Source organism: Mesoplodon mirus, assembly GCF_964341445.2.
Source record: "Mesoplodon mirus genome assembly, chromosome: 6".
NCBI classification, from domain to species: domain Eukaryota; kingdom Metazoa; phylum Chordata; class Mammalia; order Artiodactyla; family Ziphiidae; genus Mesoplodon; species Mesoplodon mirus.
Genome location: NC_138982.1, coordinates 90101061 through 90123391, shown reverse-complemented (window position 1 = coordinate 90123391; position 22331 = coordinate 90101061). Strand labels below are relative to the sequence as shown.

At 37.4% G+C, this 22331-nt stretch overlaps 1 protein-coding gene across 17 annotated transcripts in view; it reads right to left on the bottom strand.

The window, feature by feature from the left end:
* Positions 1-22331, bottom strand: part of LOC309807013 (uncharacterized protein) — a 478671-nt gene that overhangs the window by 49818 nt on the left and 406522 nt on the right. For 16 of the 17 annotated variants that reach the window (XR_014294468.1, XR_014294469.1, XR_014294470.1 and 13 more), the window contains one exon: positions 20388-20551. The exons of the other annotated variant lie outside the window; for it this stretch is intronic. The gene's annotated coding sequence lies outside the window, so the exon portion shown is untranslated. Of the gene's footprint in view, positions 1-20387; positions 20552-22331 lie in introns of those variants that run through there. 17 annotated transcript variants of the gene reach the window in all.

Genomic DNA, 22331 nt, shown 5'->3' with positions numbered 1-22331 from the left:
TATATAAACTTTTAAGATTCTGGCAGGCAGGCAGGCACAAAATCTTCAAGTTTTGTGGCTGCCCATGAAAAGTCTCACAACCAAGCTCCCTTTCTTATAAACCTGCCACCTACCAATCTGAAGTGGTCTTCCCTTTTCTTCTGTCTCTCCCCGTCCTCTGTGTATGGGGGACCAGTTTCAGATTACACCTGGGAAGCTCCAGAGGAGGTTGCAAAGCAACACAACAATAGAACACTTATGCAGTATGTCATTAGTCTGGATTTATTTGCCCCGGGGAGACCCAATCCTAGGATTTCTGCTGGTCCCAAAGATGATGGAAGATTCTGACCTCTGCATATTTGGATGAAAGTTAGAGACCAAAGTTTTCTCAGTGTCTCATTGACTTTTCTGAAGATCAACCAAACAGCTCATAGAAACTGTTTCCCAAATTGATCAAAAAACCTCAGTACCTCATTCCAAGTGCAACAAGTTTCCCAGGAAGCCCAAACCCAGCCCAGACCCCTAATGTAACTCGAAAAGTTTGATTGCGTATAGATTGACCTTGGTTTATAGGATGACAAAGAGTTATTCACATCATTGCTTTGTCTTCTGTATACTACACTGTTCTCCTATTACCTTGACAAGGCTGATACTTTTAATATGCATTGGCAGATTTGAAAAGACTCTTCTATTTCTAAGACTTATAGTTTTAGAACGTGGGTAATATTTTGAGAACATTTGTATTCTAGTTTATACATTCAATGTAGGATGCATCATTATCTGTTGATAAAATAGCAAAGTGAATACAACAGAATAGATTCCAGTCTTAGCCTTTTTGAAGATCGTGTAGCCTTGAACACTTGGCCTTGCTGTACCACTCTCTAGCCTCTTAAAAATGTAATAATCCTCAAGGTTATTGAGAGAATAAATGTTCTGAGATACCTGGAAGAAAATCTCAGAGGTAGAATTTCATAAATATTTAAAATATAAATGTTGGAACTGAAAAGCACTTTAGAAATGAAATGGTCCGAGACTCATTCCATAAGCAAGGAGAAACATTCGGACAGAGAAATACAAGTGAGTTACACAACATCATATAGCTGGTGAGGTACAGGCACAGTGTCACATAGCCAGCGGAGCACAGCTCTCTTAGTGCCATCCCAGGCTACATTCATTTTAACATATACATTTTTTCAAAAAAATCCAAGTTTTCAAAAGAATAAGCAGAATTCTTTGTCTTCATTACAACTTGCTAATACCTCACCAACTCTCAGTAACCAAATAAATTGCCACTTCACTAAGACTAAAAGTGGGGATAGTACCCTTTGGGTTAGCAGTTTCTTGTAATGAGCCTGGATGAATAAGGAAGTAGAAACAGGAAGACTTTGAATAAGCAACTTGTTAAGTATATGAAAACTATGGTTTCCCTCAATTTTTGTTTCCTTGTTTCTGACTTGGAAAAGTTTATATGTTATCCAGCTGTTGTAAATATCATGTAACAAATGGTCACTCATCTATCTATGCATACATTTTTTCCTCTAATTTCTCCTAACCTACCTTCTTCAGAAACTTCAAAATAATTTTGGCTTTGTTACCTGATGGTTATTCCTCTTTCAAAAAACAGGGAGAACGCCAAGAAGCTTAAGGATGTTGACAGAGAAGGAAATTGTTCCATAAATAACAAATAAGCAATAAAGAGGTTTTCCTGAATGCCTTAACTCATGCCATTTTCCTTCTTCAAGGTGGCTTAGTGCAGAAAAAAAGGACTTCTGAGAATGCTAGAAGACATGTATTGGGTACAGCTGAGTAGATGTGAGCCTTGGGTCCAGAGTCAAGTAAAGGAAGGAAGCCACCATCAAAGCTACAAAACAATAGATGTGAAATAGGAGAATCACCAGGTCATGTAACTAAACCTGCCACAAGGATGCAAAATCACACAGTATACAAGTAGGAATCAAGGTCTAATTATTGAGATACTCCAGTAAAGAGAAAATCATTGTTGGAATATCATTTGAGTTAGACACATGAGATTTTTCTACCTTCTATACTAAGCTTAGTTTGATTCCACAGCTTATCTGCCTTAAAGCAACATTGGGGGTGTACTTGACACCATTCAGTCCTCCATTTCTAATATGACAGAAGTAAGACATATTTCTTTTTTTGTAATAAGTAGTCATATCAATAAAAGTTTCTCAGCCTCTTTTGGTACATAGTACAGACTCTTGCTTCAGTATTAAGAAATGTAAAGAAAGTATCCTGCCCTTTGGGAAATTCACAATTGGTCACTCAGTAAATGTGTGCTTTATTGCTTTCCCTGAGAGAAGATTTCTATGGTTTACAAGACCCTGAAACCTCTGAGATAGGGGATTTTTATTTTTATTAATATTGAGAAATGTCACCACTATTGTGTTTTTATGGTTGGATCCCTGGTGATTATCTATTATCACTAAGGACAACAATTCTACACTGTGCCACTAACATTTTCAAATACCTGAATTAAAAAAGGAGTTGAATGAGGTCCTGAGGACCACAGGAAAATGTGTTTCTTTTTTTGTTTGCCTTGTAACTGTAATTTTATATTTTAAAAAAGTAATGTGAAAGCTAGGTGTTTAAAAACAAGGCACAGTGTATAGAATTAATAAAATCTTGGCAAACGGGGCATTAGGACCCCATTCACAAGGGTAGTGAAGACAGTAGGATAAATTTTCAAAATAGCATTTTAGAAACTTTATTCTAACTCGGTTTTTTTAAGGTTTAACCACCCATGGTAAGTGCCATATGTTGTGAATTTCAAGCATCCCTTATACCTTTACTTCTTGGAATTCTTCAATTCTGAATTGCAACAATCCAACTGAACCATCATTGCACTGTTCTTTAGAAATGGAAGGAGGGAGGGAGAGAGGGAGGGAGGGAGGGAGGAAGGAAGGAAATTGCAAATGCCTTACCCTTTTTCCATAGCAAAATCAGGTTTTCCTTTGAATTAGAAAAATTGACAGAAGAATTTACACCTTTCTCACAATTGCAAAAACTTTTAATTTAAAAAAAATGAAACTTGTATTACAAAGAACTTCTGCTGATAGAACCACTCATGGTAACCAGATATGTGTTATTCAGGATTCTCCAAAGAAATAGAACCAACAGAGTGAGAGACAGAGAGACACAGAGAGAGAGAGAGAGAGATTGATTTTAATTGGCTTGTGCAATTGTGGAGGCTTGGTAAGTCCAAACTCTCAAAATCTGATGGAGTAGGCCAGCAGGCTGGATTCTCAGGGAAGTCTTATGGTTCAAGTCCAAAGGCAATACTCTGGCAGACCTCCTTCTTGCTCAAGAGGAGATCAGTCTTTGTTCTATTAAGACTTTCAAGGAAATGAGTGAGGCCCACTCACATTATGAAGGGTAATCTGCTTTACACAAAGTCCACTGATTTAAGTGTTAATCTCACCCAAGAAACATCTTTGCAGAAAACATTTAGGATAATATTTTTCCAAATATCTGGTCACCATGGCCCAGCCAAGTTGACACATAAAGTTAACAGTTACAAACATATAGGTTTAAAATCAGAGTTATTAATAGAAAAAAAGATCCGAGAGGGAAAAAAGCACTTTTATTTCACATTTAGGGCAAGGTACACATTACCCTCCTCACCTTGGCTCAGATACGCCCGCAATCTATCTGGGAAAGCCCATATCTCACCTTAACCAAAACAACTCTGAAAACTGTGTGTGTGCTATGTTCACATGTGTACACACATCTTAACAGAGAAGTATCATTCCCATGATAGAAACTTTAAGCATTATGGAATAGTACTTTAAATATGCCAGCCCTGAAATTTCACCATGTAGCCAATGATCTTCTCTGTAGATAATACAGTAGTCTCCATTCACCATCCCCTAGGAGATAAATATTTTCTACTTCATCATTCAGTTTCCTCTCTTGGATATGGCTGGCTTATTAGATTATTTTGGATATGTATTATTGGATATCTGATTTGGATATGGATTGTTTTCTGGACAATAATATTAAATGCCTTTCTTCTTTGTAAATATATCTCTCCATTAATGCCCTATAATGTGTTAGATTTATGAGAATTCAAAAGCAGAGTGTGTCAAACCTTTTAATAAAATTCATATGTATATCATTTGAGTCAACCATCTCAAAGGACAATAGGAAATAGAAAAACAGTTCATTCACACATTCTACACTTGGATTTTCTGAGCTTTAGTAGTGCACTGAGAATAGTCAGTTAGAGACAGTAATGATAATGGTGATAGATGGTGAGAGTGATGACAATGGGCTGATGAGGTGGGGTCAGAAGGGCAATCATGTTAATTATCTCTAAGCCAACAAGAATGAACATAAAGTAGCATGAGTCAACTCCAATTCCACCATTTAAGATAACATTATTTACTATTTTTATTTTAATCATCTAAATTCACTTTTTCTCTGTCCATAGCTTGCTCTGAAAACATGGAAAACAAGGTTTTTAAAAATTGATTTTAAGATGACATTTAAAACATTTCTAGCAAAAAAACTCCTATAGGTTTTAGAAAAATCTTGTTGCAAGTGAAATGCTTATTCTTTGAAAAGCTTAACAGAGGGTCAAAGACTTAGTTTTTCAATTCTTTGGTTCCTAAATTTCCGATCTTACCTGTTGCAATGAAATGAATATTTACGTCTCCCCACCCCCCAAATTCACATGTTGAAATCCCAACTCTCAATTTGAAGATATTAGGAGGTGGGGCCTTTGGGAGGTAATTGGGTCATGAAGGTGAAGCCCTCCCAAATGGGATTAGTGCCCTTATAAGTGAGAACCCAGTCCTCTCTCCCTTGTTCTGCCTTGTTAGAATATAACAATAAGTTGGCCATCCACAACCAGGAAAAGGACTCTCATCAGACACCAAATCTGCCTACACCTTGATCTTAGACTTCCAGCTCCCAGACCTGTGAGAAATAAATGTTTGTTGTTTAAACAACCCTATCTATGGTATTCTGTTATAGCAGTCTAAACTGACTAAGACAAATGTCTGTATCAGTGAAGATTACCTTAAGGAATCCCTGCTAATTGAGCAAACTTAGTTTATTCTTGAAGATATTTATCTAAGTAAGGATAAATTGCTTACATACCTCACCTTATAACAAAGCACAAAGGGCTTTACATAAAGGCAACATCAAATGTTTTTCTATGTTTTTCCCCAGGTTAAACCTTTAATTAAATAATTTAAAAATAAGTGTGATTATACAAAGTTGCTAATATCTGATTGTTTTTGTCCTATATAAAAACAAATTTTTATGCTTCAAACTAATCACTGTATTCTCAATTTTAAAATCCCTTTAGTAGTTTCTTTATAGACATGGCTCCTAACTTTAAGATTTCAATTTAGATTTTTTAAAAAAGAAGTCAAATGCATACCCTTACCTCTTCATGTACCACCTTTAGCACTTTCTTGATTTTAGAAGAGATATGTGACATAAAACTAATTCAACCTATGCTTTACTTCAAGACAATAGCATCAATAAACTAAAATCCACAAAGATATTAAGTAGAGAGCTTGCTATTAAAAACACATATACTGTGTAAAAGAATGAAATTAGAACACTCTCTAACACCATACACAAAAGTAAACTCAAAATGGATTAAAGACCTAAATGTAAGGCCAGACACTATCAAACTCTTAGAGGAAAACATAGGCAGAATACTCTATGACATAAATCACAGCAAGATCCTTTTTGACCCACCTCCTAAAGAAATGGAAATAAAAACAAAAATAAGCAAATGGGACCTAATGAAACTTAAAAGCTTTTGCACAGCAAAGGAAACCATAAACAAGATGAAAAGACAACTCTCAGAATGGGAGAAAATATTTGCAAATGAAGCAACTGACAAAGGATTAATCTCCAAAATATACAAGCAGCTCATGCAGCTCAATATCAAATAAACAAGCAACCCAATCCAAAAATGGGCAGAAGACCTAAATAGACATTTCTTCAAAGAAGATATACAGATTGCCAACAAACACATGAAAGGATGTTCAACATCAGTAATCACTAGAGAAATGCAAATCAAAACTACAGTGACATATCACCTCACACCAGTCAGAATGGCCATCATCAAAAAATCTAGAAACAATAAATGCTGAAGAGGGTGTGGAGAAAAGGGAACCCTCTTGCACTGTTGGTGGGAATGTAAATTGGTAAAGCCAGTATGGAGAACAGTATGGAGGTTCCTTAAAAAACTAAAAATGGAACTACCATATGACCCAGCAATCCCACTACTGGGCATATACCCTGAGAAAACCTTAATTCAAAAAGAGTCATGTACCACAATATTCATTGCAGCTCTATTTACAATAGCCAGGACATGGAAGCAACCGAAGTGTCCATCAACAGATGAATGGAAAAAGAAGATGTGGCACATTTATACAATGGAATATTACTCAGCCATAAAAAGAAACGAAATTGAGTCATTTGTAGTGAGGTGGATGGACCTAGAGTCTGTCATACAGAGTGAAATAAGTCAGAAAGAGAAAAACAAATACCATATGCTAACACATGTATATGGAATCTAAAAAACAAAAATAAAATGATCATGAAGAACCTAGGGGCAAGATGGGAAAAAGACACAGACCTTCTAGAGGATGGACTTGAGGATACGGGGAGGCAGAAGGGTATGCTGGGACAAAGTGAGAGAGTGGCATGAACATATATACACTACCAAATGTACAATAGATAGCTAGTGGGAAGCAGCCGCATAGCACAGGGAGATCAGCTCGGTGCTTTGTGACCACCTAGAGGGGTGGGATAAGGAGGGTGGGAGGGAAGGAGATGAAAGAGGGAAGAGATATGGGGATATGTGTATATGTATAACTGATTCACTTTGTTATAAAGCAGAAACTAACACACCACTGTAAAGCAATTATACTCCAATAAAGATGTTAAAAAAAAATGCTATGCCCCAAATTTGCTAGGTTGTTTTCTGTGATAAAATGTGGTTGTCTGTCAAAAACAAAAAAAACACATATACTGACTCCTATTCTGTGACTCTCTACAAAACACATTGAGCAATGTAGCCATAATGGATTTCATTAGCTAGTTCTCCAGTAATGGACACTAACTTGGTAATTCGTAAAGTGAGAAAGCAGTAGTCAGTGCCTCTTTAACTAAATCAGTCACTAAATACTTTAGTAAAGGACTACCTTTCTGTTCTAGTTTTCAGTGATAATTTCTAAATGTTGACCCAAAACAAATAGACTGCCAGATATTTCTCCAGCACAGATGGGTTTATTTGCGATCAGCAGAGAATTGCAATTCAGGGTCTGCAACCAGGGGGAGCCACATGCAAGTCCCCCGCACAGCAAGGGAAGGCTAGCACTTTTATGGGGAGGAAAAGGAAGCTGGGAGGGCTGTAGTAAACAGAGTCCATGGCTTTTCATTGGCTGAGTCTTTGCCGGGAAAGAAGAGGAGTCTTTCTTCTTCCTGTTGGGCTCTGCTATAGTCACAAGGCATGAGAGCTCCCCCTTCTGTCTCCCAACTCTATTTAATTGGAGTTCTGTTTATTAACTTTTTACATAAATAAAAAAAGAAATAAAGAAGTTACCAAGTGAAGCAAAATGTAGTGAACGCTGCTTCTTTCAGGGAGGGTAGCAACCTGAGATTCACAGTGCAGTGTGGGTCGAATTCACTTAGGGTGGGGAGCCTTTGTTACCAGGCACGGAAAGAAGTGGAACTACATTTGGCAGAGTTAAGCCAGGGTTAGTATCTCTCAAGGAATAGAATCAAAGTCATGCTGATTGGAGGAATATGCATTCTCCATACAGACTTGACTAGATATTTTTAGGAAAAAATGATGCTCAAAATAATGAGGTACATTATTAAGACTCCAGTAATCATACAGTAGGTTAAAATATATTCATGAGACCCAAAGTGAAGTGGGTGAATTCATGAAGTGAATTACAACCAAAAAGTTTTAAATGAGATAAAATAGAGAAACAGAAACTATGAAAGTACCCCACATGTAAAAAATATTGCTTCATTAAATTTTCTTACAGTTTTATATAGAGAAAGGTAACTGTTTCATAATTTTTATTCTAGATTGTGGGTGGTTTTTTTTTCCTAGACTCAGAAACTCTTGAGGATTTGAGGATTCATCAATTTACCTTATAACATTAACTCCTTGAATTTATAGGAGGATATGATACTATATCTAAGATAACTAGAAAGTGGTCAAGAGACATGTACCAGACCAAGCACCTGTAGCTTGCTGTCAAGACTGATTAATGAGAACTGGCATTGTTGAGATACAAGTGCTCCAGAGAATGGTCACTAGTCATGCACCCCTCAGGGGTCCACATGATTAGCTAGTCACCTGCACCTGAGGGGCTACGCGACTAAGCTAGTTAAAAAAACCTTAAGAAACTTCAGGTCTGATGCCTTCCCTAAGTTCTTCTGTACACATTCAGCCTTATCTCTCTTAACTTTGCCTGCCCCATGCATGGAATAATTATGATAATAGAAGTTGGGCCTAGGGACCCAAAGACTGCCACTTTGCCATTCCTGTGCATATTGTGTTTGGTCCCATTCGGTATCCTTTCTTACATATAAGTAGACAATGCTGAGTGAAACCTCACTGGTGCCTCCTGAGTTGACTATCAATCTGAATTCAAGACAACCACTGCCAGTAAAGTGAGCACTCCATATATATAGGTATCTGGGGGCTGAATCTGAATGTGGGTCATGATCAAAAAAGGCTGAAAGCTACTTATTGCTATAGCATTGCTGGTGATGAAATAACTATATTTTAAGAACGAACTGTTTCTATTAACACATCCTCATGCAGAGAAAAGAAATAGAGCTCACTGTCACCCATATCAGTATCCTAAGAAGACTAAGCAATAGACAAAGTGAAACTGCATTAACATTAGCTGACCTCCATGGTTGTAGAAGTTGCAAGAACATGATGGAACAGGGACTCTGTTATCCTTGCAGAGGTTGTGTGTCCTGTAGAAAAAGAGTACAACATAGAAAGAGCTTTCAAAAGGACTTTAGGAGAAAACCAATGAGAAAATGTGGCGAGAGATTGAGTTTGAGCAAAGAAGTATTCGTGTGCTTGTCAATCGCCCATCACTACACACACATGCATGTACCTATGTACACACACATACACACACACACACACAGATTGTACCCTGTTCCAGCTCTGAACTAACAAGTTGTCTCTGGAGAAGTAAGACAATGTGGAAATTCTTATCCATAGGTGTTTGACAGGGTATGGTGTGATGCAGAACCAGAAAGAAAGGAACATGGGCATGGAGATAAATGTCCATCCTCAGACCATGAGCAAATGGATACATTTCCACAGGATAGATAGAAACTTCCCTTGGGCATAGACAGAAGTTTACTCACTTAGTTGCACAAACAAGTCTTTGTGATGTTAGTCTAAAATGTTTAAATCCTATAGCAGTTGTGGAACTCAGAATACTAAATTAGCAACTTTGTAAGTTTGAGAATTGAGAAGTGTTATGGGCTGAATTGTGACCCGCCCGCAAATTCATAGGTTGAAGTCCTAGGACCTCAGAAGGTTACTGTTTTTGGCGATAGTGTCTTTAAAGCGATAGTTGAGGCTCAATGAGGTTATATGTATAGGCCCTAATCCGTGTGACTGCATTTGGAGATAGAGCCTTCAAAGAAATGATTAAATTAAAATGAGGCCAATAGAGTGGGGTCCTAATCTAATATGACTGCAGTTTTTATAAGAAGAGAAAAAGACACCAGGAATACACATGCACAGAGAAAAGGCCATGTGAGGATACAGTAAAAAGTCAGCTATCAGCAATCCAAGGAGAGATACCTCAGGAGAACCAACAAACCGGCCTTGATCTTGGACTTCCAGTCACCAGAACTATGAGAAAATTAACTTCTGTTGTTTAAACCACCCAGTCTGTAGTATTTTTTTTATGACAACCTCAGCAAACTAATGCAAGACAATAAGGAAAAGAAAAAGATGGAGACAGTATGAAAAGTGAACATTGTAATATTAAAAATATAGAACATAGTTATTTGACCATTGAAATATTATGTTTCACATTCTTGAAAAAATGTTTGCTTTTAATTTTTTTTACCTTCTACACAAAATAAAAAATTTGAAATAGCAACCATTTTTTTCATAGTTGGAGGTATTTTCACACTATGCCAGTAAACCATTAAGTGTTTTCAAGGTTAAGAGTTAATGTACTGTGTGTTAATTGTATTTAGTCTATATATTTCTTATTAAGTGTTTAAAAGCACTTAGGAGTAACAAAGTTAAATCAATTTCTTGTATTGGCTCATGTTGACATTTTTGACATAGATAAATTGGCTCCTTTTTATTAATGAAAACATTTTCAAAGTAAATAAAATAATCATGGTGCTTGTGCAGCATCGATAGGATATGCAAGGAGAAGTGTTAGTGACTTCCAAAAGCCTTTCCGAAAGTGTCAGGGTGGATCAGGCACTTTAGAGTTTTGTTTCATTTTATCTTATTTCTTTCATTGGCAAATAAGAGAAAGACTTTCAATATATACTTTTAAAATGAAATTAATATCCATTAAAATGTTCATTCAAGAGTATGTATAGACATGTTTCACATTTTTCTTCAAGGCCACAGCTCCATTTTTTCTGTAGTTCCCATTGTAAGACTATATATGAAATAGGAAAATCAGTATTTTGCCATCCAGACAAATGGTTATCAGCCACCAACTTTTTATTAATAGAGCAGCTGTTATAATGTGTTTGATGTCATGCCACTGTCCTTCTAATAAATAAATAAACTGACAAACAGGAAAATGAGGATCTGGGTGGTCCAAGGCCTTTCATCTACATTGATCAACTTCTAGATTTTCCTGTGCTCCAATCCAGGTCTACTATGACATTATGTGAGGCAAAATTAAAACTAATTGGGAGAAGGAAGTTAACAGTTTTCAAGTTTTTAATATGACCCTGCAACAATAGGTGGTATTATATATCTTCTAATTTAATTCTCAGGACAAGCATTAGGAGGTAGGGTCTATACTGTTATTTTACAAATGAAAAGACTAAAGAGGAGCTAACACACTTGGACCTTGATCTGTTGGCCTCTAAATTTATGCTCTTTATGCCATTTTCAAAGGTGAGATATGCCATTATAAACTCAGGAGCACTAAATTAAACAATAGTTACATTAATCTATTTAACAATATTGTTTAACACTCAACACTGTGGTATACACAAGACAGCTCTGAATTTCCTCACCCTTAGAGTGAGGAGGGAATGCTCTATCAGTGCCCCATCTCCGCCACACCCTGAAGTCTGTGACTTTCATGGAGTTGCCTTAGGGTAGACAGTGTGCAGTAGTGGTACCCCCAGATTTTAAACAGAATAGCTCCTCTTTGGTTTGCTTTATGTTTGATCTTCCTGGTGAAAAAATATATAGTTCACTGATTTTAAGAAAATCAGGTTTGAAATGAGATGATTTCTAGAAGGTTCTCCATTTGTGATATGAATAAATCCGTGTGAATAACATATGGCAGCTGACTTTAAGTACAAATTTTCCTTAAGGGCAGGACATGACCAAGTATCATATAAATGCTCATAGTGGCTGGGAAAGCAGCTTCCCCACCCAGCCTGAGTCCTACCTGGCACAGTACATGTGACTCTGTCTGGTCTGGGGAATGTGGGAGGCTTCTCTTTAGTTTTACTGCCAACTAAGTGCATACCCTGGATTTTCCTTGCTTTAAACAGATTGTTAGAGCCCAATGTCCTGACATTTAAAATTTAATAAATATAGATATAGACTATGATTTTTGCATAATTTAAATCCCCATCTTATTAAAAATAAAATTTTAAATAGGGAAAGGAAAGGAAAGATACACCCAACCACCTACAAGATAATAATGAAAGAAACAAAATGAATTATCAGCTGCTTTTTCTCATAAATTACTCTTCTGATACAAAATCATCTTTTTGAAGAAAATATAAATCTTTACTTTCCATTTTGTGAGTTATGTGGATTTGAGGGGCTAATGATAAGACCCCACGTTAGGAACCAAAGGCGAGATGGGCATAAGGGTCAGGCAGATGGAAATAAACTATTGTTTCTTTACTGATAGAGTTGTTGAAGTGTGTGTCTTTAGGCTCATTAGCCAAATGGGCCTGCTAAGAGCTTCCTCCTAAATTAGCCATTTATTTTCAATCACAGTCGTTGGTATCTCAGAGCACTCCACTTCCCCATTGCCTCACCCCACAAAATCATTTGATACTGGAAAACTTACTGCCTGGTCCAGAGCAGGAGAGTTATACATGTTTTCTTCAGGCAGACTGATCTTTCTCCCAAACTCACCCATCAGAATCACTATTTCCTCTTTAGAAGGAAGGCGGGAGAAGGCCACTGACAAGGACTGATTGATGTCAACTGGTCAAGTCATTTGTCTACTCGGTTTTTCAGTGCCTCTTCCATGGTGGGTGCTTTTGGTGGGTGTTATATGTGTACTAAAATGTTCACACTTTGTGTGCACTCCTGTGTATCCATCCACATTACTCTCCCACACCTCCTTAACATCAGTCTTCCAATTTTTGCCTTCCAGGCCCCTGAAGAGTTAACTAGGTCTTTGACCCCTGTTCAGGAATCCATATATATTCTCACCTCCGGCCATTTTTTTTCCAAAGTGGGGTGAACCCTGTGAGCCATTTTCAGCTTTGCTCATTGGGGAAATTCTCCCTGCTCTATTCTTTTTCAACACCATCCCTCAATATTACTGCAATCAGGGGGACTTCCCTGGTGGTTCAGTGGGACTTCCCTGGTGGTCTAGTGGTTAAGACTTTGCCTTCCAATGCAGGGGGTGTGGGTTCAATCCCTGGTCGGGGAGCTAAGATCCCACAAGCCTCGTGGCCAAGAAACCAAAACATAAAACAGAAGCAATATTGTAACAAATTCAATGAAGACTTTAAAAATGGTCCACATCAAAAAAATCTTTAAAAAAATTACTGCAATGAAGACACAACTCATTTTTGGCTTGTGTGCACATAATGCATTCTTAACAATGCATTCTTAAACAAAGCAGGGATTTCTTTCCTTTCCTTTAACCTCCTTCAGCTGGTTTTCTGAAACTCTTTTTCCATATAGCTATAGGGAAGAGGTAGGTGTGTTCTGATGATGGGTAGTGTGAGGGTCTATACCACCTGTTGTGCAGCTCACTTGTACCCTCTAGTCCTGAGTGCAATGGAAGATGTACCATTTCCATCTTAAGATGGACTGCTGGTATGGCTGTGTGTCTTTATGATATAGCAAGGCCAGCTTAAGATGATAGGCTTTCTGATGGACATTCTAGAAGCACAATCACTTCACATGGTTATGTGTCCCATCTCTACAAGGACCCAGTTAAAGGCCGGAAGCTGGTTCTCAAAAGTCATATAATTCTGTTACGAATTGTATTTCTTCCTTCTGAACTCAGGGGCCTGGGTGGGGATTCTTTCATTGGGGGCTGTCTCCCAGGCCATAGTACTCAGTCAGTAAGCCCCAAATAAAACAGAAATCACAGCTCTCATGTTGTGTGTGTGTGTGTTTTTCTTAGTTGACATGGGTTTTCTGGTCTCACGGAATATATTCAAATCAGCATGACCACTTTCCTCAAGCTTTTTATTCTTTCTTCTTCTGTATGCCAGGGAAACCCAGGCTTTTCCACTTCTCTCAGCATGAGCCATGCTTTCTTTAGGCTCTGAAGAGCTACCACAGTACCCTGTCACCCAATCCCCTGTGATTCCTGCAAGGTTATTAAATCCTATGTCCCCAAAACCAGTCCCCTAAATCAATGAATCTTTATTAGTTCAGTCTTATGTTCAAGGCACCTGATCAAGTGCTGTCAAAATCAAATCCAAGGGATATCACCATGGCTTCTGTAGGAAGGCAACACACTGCACACCTAAAAATTGTGATCAGACCCATATACCAAGTGACACAAAAGACATCTTAACAAGAGAAAAACAAACAGAAGTTTATTAACATGTGCCTAGGTATACACATGGAAGTACCCAGTGATGAGTAACTCAAGGGGTGGTTACAACTTGGGCTTATATACTATCTTAGGCTAAAGAGAAAAAAAGGAATTTTGGGGTTCTGGGCAAGTGAAGCCAGCTATGGTAAGGTGACTGGGAAAAGTATGGTAAACAAGAGTTGTTCTGTTTAGCAACATTTGTTACTTTAAGCTGGTACCTTCTCCATTGATAAGAGTTGTTAAGAATCCTCCTCTTCCTGGTACTGAAGAGGGAGATACCTTTACAAATGGAAATTTCCCTTATTAATATAAATTTCTTTTATAAAAGGAAAACACGTGTCCTGTTTGTAGAGCTTTTCCTGAATCTGCTGGTTCTCAGTGGCCTTTAGTTCAAAATAATCCGTATGCCAAAATGTATACCTTGTTGTGGTATATTCTTGTACCCTTATGGGGAAGCAGTGTCTACAAGGACAGTGAGCATGGCTGTTTATTACTAAGTTTTACTGATGCCAGGCAGAGGGATAATGAAAAACTGAGGGCTGTTAACAAGAATCAAAGGCTGACCATGAGAGCTAAGGGCTTCTTTAGGTGACAAAAATGTCCTTATTTCCTGTAGTGGAAGAGGGCGACAGTTGATGAGAAACCTCAGATGTGATCGTTGGGGTCACAGAACTTAGTAAATGCTTAGCTAAGGCAGGATTGTTATGCCAAGGCTTGTTGTCTGGGTGTGTGCACTGAGGTTTTTGGCTCTGCGGGCCCCTATAAACTTTCAAAGCTTTCAGAGATGTCTCACCACTTGGTACTATGAGCTGGAATGTGAGAAGACAATTAGCAACCTCTCTCCCTCTCTCAAGGCAACAGGTTTCTGCTATGGGAACTGTTCTGTTTATTTTTCTCAAAACCAGGCCAATACCTAGGGTTAAATCTCAGCATAATTGGGAACATACAGACCCTACGAAGAGATTATGCCGTGAAGAAGCTGCAAGAATTAGCTGGCAAGAGTGTTCTCCTCTACTAGGACATTTTTTCTAATCACAGTGATGAAATCTTCAGCAACCAGATCATTGCCTCATGTTAAGAACTAACCACACCCCATTTTGCACTCAAAATGTGGTCCTTCTGGGCTTCCATTGTGGCGCAGTGGTTGGGAGTTTGCCTGCCAATGCAGGGGACATGGGTTCGTGCCCCGGTCCGGGAAGATCCCACATGCTGAGGAGCAGCTGGGCACGTGAGCCATGGCCGCTGAGCCTGCACGTCTGGAGCCTGTGCTCCGCAAAGGGAGAGGCCACAACAGTGAGAGGCCCGCGTACCGCAAAAAAAAAAAAAAAAAAAAAAGTGGTCCTCCTTACTACTTGGATGGTGAGTGAGAAATTTCTACATCCCATCTTACCATTTCTTTCCTTAGACTACTACAAGTACCATCTGCATCTGTCAGGGTACTCCAAGAAGCAGATGCAAAACCTGGATTTAGATGTGCAAACAATTTATCGGGGAAACACTTGTGAAGGATTAAGGGGGAGAGAGTAAGAGTGGGAAGGGGGAACATCCTGACTTTGATGCACACCTGACGCCTGTGAGAGAAGAGGGGAAGGAAGGATTGGATAGAAAGAGCCTCAGATCGTAGCATGGTTCTGGTCAATGTTTTGACCCCTTACAGTCGTGTCACATGCAGTGGTAATGGTCCAGCTCTAAAATCCCCTACTGTGCTCTGTCATTGGCTGGAAACAGCCTGGGTAGCCTTGATGAGTGCTTTGGGGTTAATATTGAGGTATGGCCGCCAGGGTTGTCACCCACATCAGGTTCTCCTGAGAGCACACGTGAAGAACAAAACCATGTCCCCCACATTCAACATAAACTTTTTAACTCTTAGAAATTCCATTATAGAGTCATTCTCAGAACAGGCCATAAAATATAAGGTCAGTAACAGATAGATTAGGGGATACAGTTTAAGATGATAGAAAAACATCAGACGGGAAGTCAGGAAAACTGTGCTTTGCTTGTTACCAGTTGTCCAAGCCACTCAGCTCCTCTGCAACTCCACTTCTTCAGTCAATTAAATGAGGATATTAGAGTTGAAAATCTCTTATTTAAAGCTATGGTACTGGTCATTAAAGAAAAATCCCTAAAGGGAAAAAATTGCAATGATTTATTTATGTCCTATATATTTTATTTTTATGTAAAAAGAAAACCCAACAAAAAAGGCACATACAGGGCTTCCCTGGTGGCGCAGTGGTTGAGAGTCCGCCTGCCAATGCAGGGGACACGGGTTCGTGCCCCGGTCCGGGAAGATCCCACGTGCCGCGGAGCGGCTGGGCCCGTGAGCCATGGCCGCTGGGCCTGCACATCCAGAGCCTGTGCTCTGCAACGGGAGAGGCCACAACAGTGAGAGGCCCGCGTACCGCAAAAAAAAAAAAAAAAAAAAAAAAACCTAGAAGATTTTAAAATTAGATTACAAATTAAAAATCAGTCAAAAGACCATATTTCACACTTTATTTATAATATGAACTAGTTAAGTTTGTTTATTTCAAACTTAATAATGACAAGTGAAGTCTGATTATTTTTCTTTTGGAAAAGATTTCCCTGAGGAAAATCTTTTAAAAAGATGAGTCTCCCTGACACCTTTAAAATCTGAATCAGCTGAATAAAATCCACTTCAAAATCAACAAAGAAAATATTTAAAAGCCCACAATGGCTCCATACATTTCATGCCTTCTCAGAACATTTAGGGCTGGTCCTCACCTGACCTCCGCCTACCTTTTAGCCCTAGGAATCGTCCTTCTCTCCAATGCATGTTACCGTCTTACTATTTCTGGAGGGTACCTGAACTTTCCTGCCCTGGCCCTTGCATTTGCCTCTTCACCCCCAGAAAGCTCTCCTTTGCTCTATTCATAAACATAACAGCAGACCATCTCTCTGCCCTAAGGGTTTCTCCCTGAGCTCTTGGCATTCGTTTCATTCCCATTCTCTTATCTCAGCTCAAACATCACAGCCACAGAGAGCTCTTCCCTGACCACCTTGGCCAAAGTGGCTTCACCAATTTCACCTCCATCTCACTGTCCAATTATTATCTCTGTGGTAATAACAATTTTCAATTTTTTTCAATTTTTCAATAAATGTGCTTATTTATTTGTTTATATGTTTATTGTTGGATTGCCCATGTAAATATTAGTTCTTTGAGATCTTGTTTGTCTTGCTCTGTTGTCCTAAATTTCCCCAATTCCTGTTACATAGGCTACCCTCATAAGAAGTGGAATGGGTTTTGTAATGTTCTGTATTACCAGTGTGAAAAGCAGCAGGTTGGTGTCAAGGTGAGAAGCAGGAGACATTTGAGATGGTCTGGAATTTGGAAAGCTGAAGGAAGACCATCAGACCAGACTTTGCTTCTGGCTTTCCCACTGAGCTAGCCATGAGATCTGCAGTGGGTGACTTTGGATGATACATCTGAGACAATTTTAAGATTTTAAGCTCTATAGTTCTGTGATTTACTGGCTTTGCTTTAGATTCTAATGACTACATTGTGCTACTTTCCCTAAGATAATCAATAGCCTACACTTAATTTTCTTTTGTTTTAATTTTTTTTTTCTGTCTGACTTCACTCTGGTGACTTAACTTTTTTTTTGGCACGGGGGTGCAGGGGGCGTTTATATGTGTCATTTTCTTCATCTATAAATTGAGAGGGCAGGAGGAGGGACAGTCACTAAAGTTTTCTGGGGCTTTTTTGTTTTTGCTTTTTATTTGTTTGTTTTGCTTTTATGGTATAGAATGGTATGAAGGAGAAACCAAGGGAAAGAGAAGGACCCAAAAACCTACCTTGGGGAGAGTTTTCCATAGGCTGCTAGCAAGCACAGTGCTACTTGCTGATTATTGAAGCCAACTTCTTTCTATTACTTGCAGGTAGAAATGTGCATATTTCCTGCTTCTCTTGCAACATAACATTCAGTAAGTTTCCAAGTGTCATTAGCTGGTTGTAGACAATTGGTATGGCATTTGTCACATAGTAAGACATAACTAAACGTTTACACACATGGTCTTTAAAATAAAAGCTTTAAATCATAGTTTTTTTTTATTTCCCAGAGTGATAAAGCATGGAGACAATTGTAGAGGTGGAATCAGCACACATGCTGGCAGAGTGGGCATGTTTCCAGAGTTTTAGGATTTTCTAATGTCTTAGTCATTGACACTTGTAGAATCCTATTTTCCTTTTCCCACTAAATTTTGCCCAATACAAGCATCCCCATTTCTCTCTGTTTTGAACTGGTAACCTGATGCAACAGATGGGTTACTCAGAGTAGCACGTGGCTTTAGGAGCATCCACCTCTGCGTTCACTTGGAAGATCCATCAATGGAAAACCAAGGTCTACATCTGCTGAAGGGCTGCTGGCAACTGTCACCAATTTTACATGTCTGAATGTGCCCTGAGCTAAATGGCCATGTCTTCCATGGCTTTGCCCTGCCCCATCCTAAAATAAGCCTAGGGCTCACCTAATAAAATCCTATTGATTTAAAAGTAACCATGCTGTTAATTAGAGTAAAAATAGTTGACTCATTAAATGTAGTGATTAGGAGTTGCCTGGACATGTATCCTAGCCCTGCCACTTATTATCTGAATTTTGGAAGTTTATTTAACATCATTGTGCCTACTGCAGCATCTGTTAAGCTGATGTAATATAGTACCAGGTGCTGTAATAAATATTTTCCATCCATTTTCTATTTAAGGAAACATCTTTTTAAAATGGGAATGTTTGAGCAATCACATGGCTTTGGGAGGGATACATTTGGAAAAGTGAGAAAAAAAAAGGGTGCTTACACTTAACCATAACTCAACCAGGTTAATCCTGGTGATAACTGGTGCAACAGGGTTACTTTCTGAAACAAAAGAGCCTGGTGAAAAGGAGAAAGTCTTCCATAACCCATTAACTAAAAGAAAATTATGTCACCACTAATTATCATTTTTAAGCATTTTATAAATATCAGAGTGTCTAGCTCCTGAAAATAGGATTTTTAAATTTTAGGCATATGTGAAGAACTTTCTTAAACTTGTTGACTGATAATGTGAATCATCAGAAATACTGAGTAGGAGGGGGAGAGTCAGATGAGAGAGATTGATTTTCCATCTCTCCATCTCATTTATGAGGCAATATAAGCATATTGTAATGTGATGATAAATAAAATACATTATCTTGTTATTAATTATTTCAAGTAGCTTTCCAGAAGTGAGCAATTAATACTAAAATTTTAAAGGGAGAAATAAGCTAATGAAATATATGTTTTTACACGGTTTCTTTGAATTATCTCTTTTGGGAATACCATTAGTTTTAGTTCTCCATGCTTTTCCAACTGGAAATAGTGTGAAAGTCAAAATTATAATATAGGTACTTTTAAGAATTTGTTAAACATTTTATGGTGCTTGTGTTCAATTTTCTGCTATTTCGTCTGTGAATAGACTCTCTTTGGTTTGGTTTCAGTTAGTTTGAATTACTCTAGTCTGGCTTAGTTTGGTTAAATTATTTTTTGTTTGGTTCAATTTTGCTATTGGACTTTAGTTATTAAAGTCTATTAGTGAAAAAGTAAATTGTCATCCAGCACATCCAATATATTTATGAACCTTGTGTATGTACTAGTATATTAGGTCACTGCTAAATCCAAGAAAGGCAAAATTCCTTGTTTGCTATGGTTTTAAAATAGGTCTTAACAGAAATAAACACATCTTCTCTTATATTCAAATTAGAATTTGTGGAATGTTTCAGAGCTGAAATAGTGCATTTAGGAGCATTATCTTGAATTGTGTTTTTCTTTTGACTCTAAACAAGGATACTTCGTCTTAACTAGTATCCAACACCAACCATTGTTAGGATGTGTCATCATGATCACATGTCAGCAAGTAACATTGTTTTATTAAAATAATTACTATGCACCAGGCACTGTGTTTAGTATTTTTCAAGTATTATCTGACTTAATACTTACAGCAGACTTCATAAGTATCATTATTTCAGGAAACTAAGTAACTTGACAAAAGGTTCATAGTTACTGAAGTAGTGAAACTAGACCTTTAACTTGGGTTGATTTGACAGAAAGACTGAATATCAGTCTTCACTTTTAAATTAGCCAGTACTTTATTCTTATTCTGCTAAATATGTTTATTAAAATAAACATTCTCAACACTAAATTTAATACATTTAAGATCTTTATTACTTGTGCTTGCTCTCTCCTTTCTCTTTCTTTACCTCTCGCTTTCTCTTCTTTAAAATTTTTGTGAAAAATAAGGCCATTAAATTTATCAGTATATTCTATATTCTCAACAAAGTGTTTGCATTATATTTTTAGTTTAATGTATTTCCATTTAAGTCAAGGTAGTTTTAGAAAAGTTATACAAACAGGTTATATATTTTGAAAGAATTCTTTACCTACACCATTTATTTAATTCAACAGATTAAAGAAGATTTAACAGAATAAACTTAGCCATAATATCTGTAAATTCAGATTTCTTTTTAGCACAACAACCATCCTTGAAAATCTTCAACATTCAGCAAATGAATTCGGCAGAGTGATTATATTATCTTGAGTTGAATTACCTGTAAGCAAATTGAAAATGAAGAAAATTAAATGTATGTGCTGTGTAGACTTCAATACAAATTTTGCAATAACTGTAGTTAACTTTCGAATTCTTGCTTAACTTAACAATGGCATCCCTGTGAGAATTATTGGGAGAACTGTGAAGGAAAAAAGTAGATATACAATTTCTAAACAAAAGGAAGTTATTTGAAAAGCTTTGGAATTTAGCTGCATATTGAAACACAGAAGTGTTTACAGTTAATAAATGAAAGCCATTTGTTTTAAATAGTCTAAAAGCCCCTCATTATACGATATGCCTTGAATTTGAGCTCAAAACTTGATGCTTAACGGGTTATGGGAATAGCAGGTGGGGTTGAGGGTGGAAGATGGACAGATTATAGGGCTGCATAATCTGGTTTTTGGTAGATGTCAGAAGATAGCCTAAAGAATTCCATACCATCCTCAAATTGTTTCATCTTGCTGACTTGAATGAAAAAAAAATCTACTAATAGAAATATGGTTTGATTCACAATAAGAAAGAATTCAGTTGAAATTGCGTAAGCTCATAAATCAACACAAAATGTCAAATTAAGAGGACTCAATAACCCAGACTGGCCTTGAGTTCTCACTGGAGGTATAGTCATTCTTTTAGCCCAGTGTTTTTTGAAAATATGGTCCATAGACTATTAATATCATAATGCCCCAAAGGAATTAAAAATATATATAGATTCCACGACTGCCAGACTGCTAAATCAAAATACCTAGGACAGAGCGCAGGAATCTCTATTTTAGTAAGTATTCCAAGCGTGCTTTTTTTTTTTTTTTTTGGAAATTGCTTCTCTTTATGAGATGAAATTTTATTATAATACATTTTTAAAATTTTTATTGGAGTATAGTTGATTTACAATGTGTTAGTTTCAGTATAACAGTAAAGTACAGAAATCTGAAGTATGTCTGGATGAATATTTACATAAGAATATACCCACATAACCTCCATTCAGAATCAAGGTATAGTAAATTTCCATTTGTTGGGTATTTCTTTGTTTTTCTAACCAAAGAATATTTCATGCCCCCTTTCAGGTAATAACACACCCAGGGGAAAAAGACCACTATGTCTCTCTTTTTAAACATTGTACAAATGGAATAAATGGTATCTTTTTGAAGCTGATTGACTTCAGCATTGTATATTTTAGACTCATCCAGTTGTTGAGTGTACGAATAATGTATTCTGTTTTAATTGTTTTATAGTTGTGTAATGGATATTTGGGTAGTTTTCCAGGCGATTCTTATGAGCTATAACATTAAAAAATCTTTCATTTAGATCTTTCAAGAAGTATTCTGTGGTTGATCAGGGCAGCCTGCAACCAAAATAATAACTTACAAGAGTGTGATCTCCTAATCATTTTACTATGGGGTTTCAACTTTGAATCATTTCCTTGGTTAAAATTTAGTCAAAGAGGTTGAATTTATATTTATATAAATGTTATCTGAGAGAACCTAATATGCATAAACCACATAAAATGCTTTATCATATTACCATGTGTAGGTTTATTAGACTGGTTGGATTAGATTAGTTGGAAGGTTGATAGGAACAAACTAACAGAAAAAAAAAAAACAATGAAATAGGTAAAAGGTACAGGTACATAGGTAAATAGGTAAAGGTACAGGAAATACTATTTTAGTGATAGAAACAAGGAATGGAGAGTTAGGGAAGAGAGAAAGGGACTGAAGTGGTTTGTAGCACCGTTGGCCACTTTCTCAAATACATGGTGTCCCTTTTCAGTCTCTCTCATTTCTTCC